Source organism: Periplaneta americana, chromosome 5, assembly GCF_040183065.1.
Source record: "Periplaneta americana isolate PAMFEO1 chromosome 5, P.americana_PAMFEO1_priV1, whole genome shotgun sequence".
Lineage (NCBI taxonomy): Eukaryota > Metazoa > Arthropoda > Insecta > Blattodea > Blattidae > Periplaneta > Periplaneta americana.
In genome coordinates this window covers 105,190,133-105,196,235 of record NC_091121.1, presented here as the reverse complement: position 1 = coordinate 105,196,235, position 6,103 = coordinate 105,190,133, and positions in this window count along the sequence as shown.

The window sequence follows — 6,103 nt, the reverse complement described above, 5'->3', positions numbered from 1 at the left end:
GAATATTTACTTACATGAGATAATTTGATATGTAAACCATATACTTTCAAAAATAACATTTTCGAAGAATTAATATTTAGTTTTGTGCCTCCATTTAAAAACTTCTTTAAAGAAGAATTCCAAAGCTTAAAGATATCTGTACAAATTCATTTGCAAAACTGGTATATAGCTATTTAATTGTTTAAGAAATGGAGCCATGAATATGTTTTTTGCACAGTTATTGCAGATTGCTTAGCAAGTAATGTACTAGTACTTAGAATGTCAGTATAAACTTGTAATACTGGTACATTTTAATATTATTTTATCGAATACTGAATTCATGCAGAGTAAAGTAATTTTAAAAATTGTATGTTATGTGTTATGCAGAAAATGATTTTGGTGTGGAGTGGTGTATAAATGAATAATAAGAATATTTATCCAGCTACAAAGAAACAAAAATAGGATTGCCGTAAAGTGCAGTGTTAAGCACTATTTGATATATATAAGGGGAAAAGGAACTGCCACCCTACGCTATTATCTCCTGGCCTAGTTGCCTTATAAGTGGTGCCTTGTTGGTATCACTTGTGAGGTTCAGACCTGTCTTCAGACACTGGGTGAACAATCCTTCACGTGCTCGTGCTTTCACAGCTTACAGCTAGTCGACGGAATAAATTCCCCGCCTCCACTGCGCTGAAGGTTGTGTCAAGCATCAGTGTGAGTTGTACTCTTTAAAGATTAGCACATGTTGTTTAGGCGACATAATACAATATGTTAAGTTAATATGGTTCAACTCAGGTATTCTATTTCTCAAAGAGTATTCATGTATGATTCATATTTGGGTACAGAATTGGCTCGTGATGTAAGGAAATTTCAAGAGAGATTCCCTGGTGTCCAAGTTCCAAATCGAAATTCGATTCAAAGACTGGTAAATAAATTTCGTGAAATGGAAAGTGTTCTTGATAAGCGTAGGCAGCCATGTACAGTACTTACAGAAGCAACTATAGGTAACATTTGACACGGCTGTGGAAAATTCCCCTGGATAATTCCATGTGACTCACTTTAAATTTGAAGAGCTGTTCTTTTGTGGATAACATATTGTATAACATTAACTAACAATTACAGAGGTCTCATCTATTTATTTTTACTTACCTTATGGGTAGGCCATCAAAAATGAAAACTGTTACACTTCAGTAATTATTTTGTTCATAATTTTTTATTGAATTGTTGAAGTGTTGTGACTCTCGTTACATAAAAATGGACACATCATATGCAACACATTAAGTTCTATTTTATGAATCTGCTCTCCAGGGGCGAGGCATGGGTCCAAGAGTAGGGGAAGCTCGTCTGTAGAAGGGTCTTTTCCAACTTTTGCCATAAATTATATAAATTTAATTGCTTTCTAAATTATGTTAATATTTTTATAAAACTTGAAAATCCTTACCTTATTTTTTGAAGTTGAGTTCAATCCTCCGACTTTTGTTGAAGATATCTATGACGTCATCATTAAATGTCTGTATTCTCCGTGGTTTTGCAAGCAAAGCCTTTTCAATGCTAAGAAGAGCAAGTGACGACATTCTATCTTGACCTTGAGAGTTTCGAAGATATGTCTTTATGCGCTTCAGTGTTGAAAAAGATCTTTCAGTGGAAGCGCTAGATGCTGGGGTGGTTGTAATGAGTTGGCAAGCCTGTATACGTCGGAGTACATCAGTTAGACCAGAATTTATTAAGTACTTATACAATTCAACGATACTCTCTTTATGCATATGTGGTTTTTTATACAATACAGATAACTCGCTTCTCAATTTAGGGAAGTCAAAGAAGTTACCATAACTCTCTTTTAGATTTGAAAGTTCATCTCTGGGAACTTTTTTTTAAAATTAAGAAAATTTCTGACATCTAAAAGGGGGAGGAATTTTAGCTTGAAAATGTCACTGAATCTGTGGGTAATGTTAGCATTCATAACATAAATTATTTCGAAAAACAATCTTCTGAATGAAGATTTCCTATCATTGCCTGAAACAGTTTCTAGTTTAGCTCTCTTTGTATAGTTTGTGGGTAGCAAGTCACTTTCTAAATGAGAGGTGATGATTTCAGTTCTACACCATATAGAGTCGAAATCTTCTCTGAGCCGTGTAAGATGAGCAGTGAAGTTATCAATGCTGTTTATGCAGAAACTAATATCAAGAATTTTTTTTTGAAAAACTTGAAAGAGTGCATCAGAGCAGGGGAAAATTGAAGCGAATACTACAAGAAGGAAGTTGAAACCGAAGTCTTGCAATTTTGAAAGCAGGCCTGCAGCTGAAATAATCGTATCAGAATCCCATTTGTCAGAATTTTCATTTATGGACATAAATAAATCGGGTAATTCCATTTTGTATTCATACACAGTTTTTAGGAACCTGCTGTTATAGTTCCATCTTGTGGGAGCTAAACTGGGGAATCGTTTTCTTATTTCAGTATCTAGTGCTTCTGTTCTCTTTGTAGATTTAGAAAAAAATGTCCCGAAGCCTGTGAGAGTGATGAAAAATATTTTACACTGTTTGATGTAACTAACAGCGTGTGATAGAACCAAGTTCAATCTATGTGCGTAACAATGCACAAAAATTGCTTGGAGACATTTTTCGCGCACCGAACTTGAAGTCCACTGTGTTGACCTGTCATAACAGCTGCTCCATCTAATTTTTTCTCGCAATCAAAGTGCGATATGGATGGAAATCATATGTTGTTGTTGTTGTTGTTATCTAATGCTGGGCTTTAGCAACGAAGCCATTAGCGTTCTTGCTCTCCAATATTTCTCTGTGGTGGATCCATCAGGTAGAACTTCACAGGTTTAGTGAAATCATATTAATACAAAGTTCTTAATTTCAACACGCAAATATCTGCATAACCACGAAAATAACACTTTACATAGCACCAACACGTGAACTGGCCACTGCAAATGGGGACTCTGCTTTGTATAGCATTCCATCTGAGGTATAGCATGCAGATGCTGGTAGTGGAGAAGTGATTTAACACTAGGAGGACCAAGGTTACTGTCTACCTACAAGGACCAGACCTGTCATTTTGATGGGTGCAGGTTTATTAAGTTTTTTCCAAATATTTAACACTGTCGAATAGGAATGTTTGTTTAGATAATTTTAAAATACTTTTACAGAATATGTATCATTTTTCTCTAGGATATGAGATTCTTCAAACTTTACTAACTATTGGCTTCTTCTTAAAGGAGCAGTCCGCGATAAAATTAAGTTGGCTTTAATCAAACACGTTTTTCAATCTAAGTAGAATGTAATTTGCCGCATGTCAATGCGAGGCACGGTTCTTGAGTTATTGACTCCGCACAAATACTTATGACGTCACAGCCACTGAACTGGTGTGATTGCGTAGTATGCCGAGAACATCGGCGAGTGCAGCGTAACGCTTTGTATTAAAATAAATAATCTTATCTCGCCGTAGTAAACGTGAACAGAATTTCGGACTTAGTTATGATTGTGTGAAGTCATGTTTTGCTTTTCATTTAATCATAAAACCAGCACACACCAATGTTGTGGTTTTATGCAGACTTATTTTCTTTTATATGAACGATTTTGAACTACAGTAGATTAAACAGAGGAAGTTGTATCGTAATACAGCTTAAAATGCCGTGGTGTTGTGATTTTTCGTGTTCAGAGGGAACAACAAAAACAGAACATGAAGAAGGGGTTCATTTCATTTATTTCCGAACAGAGAAAAGTTACTGCAGAGATTTAAATCATGAGTGACGAAAATCAACAGAAAAGGTTTTACACTATCGAAAACTACTGTTGTGTGTTCCAGTCATTTCCGTGAAACTGAAAAGACGTTTAATGAAAGACAATAGAAATCCTATGAAAATTAAGAAAACTTCTGTCCCTTTCCTATTTTTGAAAGGAGAATCTCCCCAAGACAGTTCTGATCTACGCGCTCCTCTGCTTATAAATGAAAGAAGGTTGTCGAAGAAGCAATAGCAAGTTGCAGTGATGCACCTATAGCTGAAAATATTGACGTGTGTGTAGTTCTCGATGAGGCTGAAAATTCACAGGAACCTAATATAAACAAAGTTGTGCAGTGTGAGATAGGGTGCGAGACGCTAAGAAATGTGTGTGGTGAATCAGATGTGGGGGAGCAGAAACTGACTTAGAGACATATTTTCAAATAGAAGAAGAAACTTCAAATTTTAATTCATCAGTTCCGAGGACGCTGCACATGAAACAGAAAGTAAATAGGGAGTCAAAAAGTGTTTTTTTTTTTCTTTTTTTCTTTTTTTTTTTTTTTGTATTCTGGTCAGCGTTACAAATTTTGTTTTTCTTCTGTAATATTTGTCATTCCTCTTTTACAAATATTCGGTAGAAACAATAGGACCATTGCTGAAAGTTAATGCAGTATGCCAGAATGCCCGTAATTGGGAGTGGAAATCCGAACAGAGGTGAAGCATAGCAGTGAGTTCTGCGTTATACTTGTGCAATATAAGATACAAATTGTTTGAAAATTTTTTAAAAACTTTACAACTATATTTTATCGGCAAGACAACATTTTATAAAATAATTTCAAAATTCGTAGAACCAACAGTCAGATGTACTTATTTTCAGATTCATGAACAACTTATCAATTCCCTAAAAGATAAAAACGTGCGAATCGCGGTGATGGCCAATTTGACTCACCTAGTTACAGTGCAAAATATGTGACTTACAGTGTAATGGACCTCGATTCAGATAAGATTATAGACTTCGTAGTTCTGCAAAAAGGTCTAATTGTAGGCGAAGCAGCATGCGAAAAAGTTCTAGATCGCCTAAAAGAAAAAATGAACATTACCCTCTTTCTATCGGACCGCCATAGAGGAATTAGGAAATTGATAAGGACCAAATCTGAATGTATGGGCTATCAATTTGACATTTGTCACATGGCAAAAAGCTTAAAGCCGCCGCACAAATGTGGAAAGAGAGCATCATAAATCACCTATGTGATCTTGTGCTACATGTGAAGGTGATTCTGATGACTTAGAAGACAGATTCATTTCTGTATTAAATCATGTTTGTAATATACACGAATGGGGAGAAACAGAGACATAATAAAAAATGTACACACATTCACCCATACAATAGTGAGAGGGAATGGATCGAACCTGGATCCAGCGATTACAATGCTCTGAAAAAAGTTGTATGTAACCCTGCTCTTTTGAAAGACTTAAATAAGACTAATCAATTTTGTCACACAAGCAAATTTTAATCATACCATAACGAGAGATTGCTTTACACTCCTAAGAGAAAACACTTTCCATATGGTGGAATGGTAACAAGAACTATGATTGCGATAATGGACCATAATTACAACGTGAAAAGAGATGTAACTGGCTCCAGACTCCAGTACTCTAAAGCCACTAAACGATGGGTGGAAGACAAACCATACAGCTGGAAGAAAAATGCGTGGAGAGAAGATACTATACAGAAAAATGTCTTGGAAGTAGTTCTGGTTATCAACTGCCGCAATTCGATGATCCACATGTTTTAGAGGTTCCCCCAAACATAGCTTCGTGCCTAAACCATGTGACTCAACAACTATGACGCAATAGAATAATATAAACCATGTACTAATTTATTGTTGACGTGAGATAAACACGTATTTGCAGTCCATTCATAACGAATATTTCACGTTTTGCATACATTCACTCACTCAGTGAAGGCGTTGACTTAGGTTATAATGGATCGACATATTAAACCTTTTCAGTTTGAACCCTTACCAGACCCAAATTGTTCTAATCACTATGAGTACGAATCCAAAATGGGTCAGTTATTATTATTATTATTATTATTATTATTATTATTACAGTATATGCATGTGATAGGTCCTTAGTGTGTTAATAATAACTGACTGTAACGTATGAATATATATTTACTCGTTCTACGCTGTTTGTCAAACGGAACTACAACGCAATCTTATGAAGCGATCAGTGGTTATGACATCAGAGCTTGCAGTAAGACCTTTAATATTTCGCAAACTAAAAGGCGTAGAGCGATGCGACAAACGCCATTAATCCAAGGATTACTTTGGTAAACATCCTATAATATAATCGAAATTTCGAATTTTATCGCGGACTGCTCCTTTAAGAAAT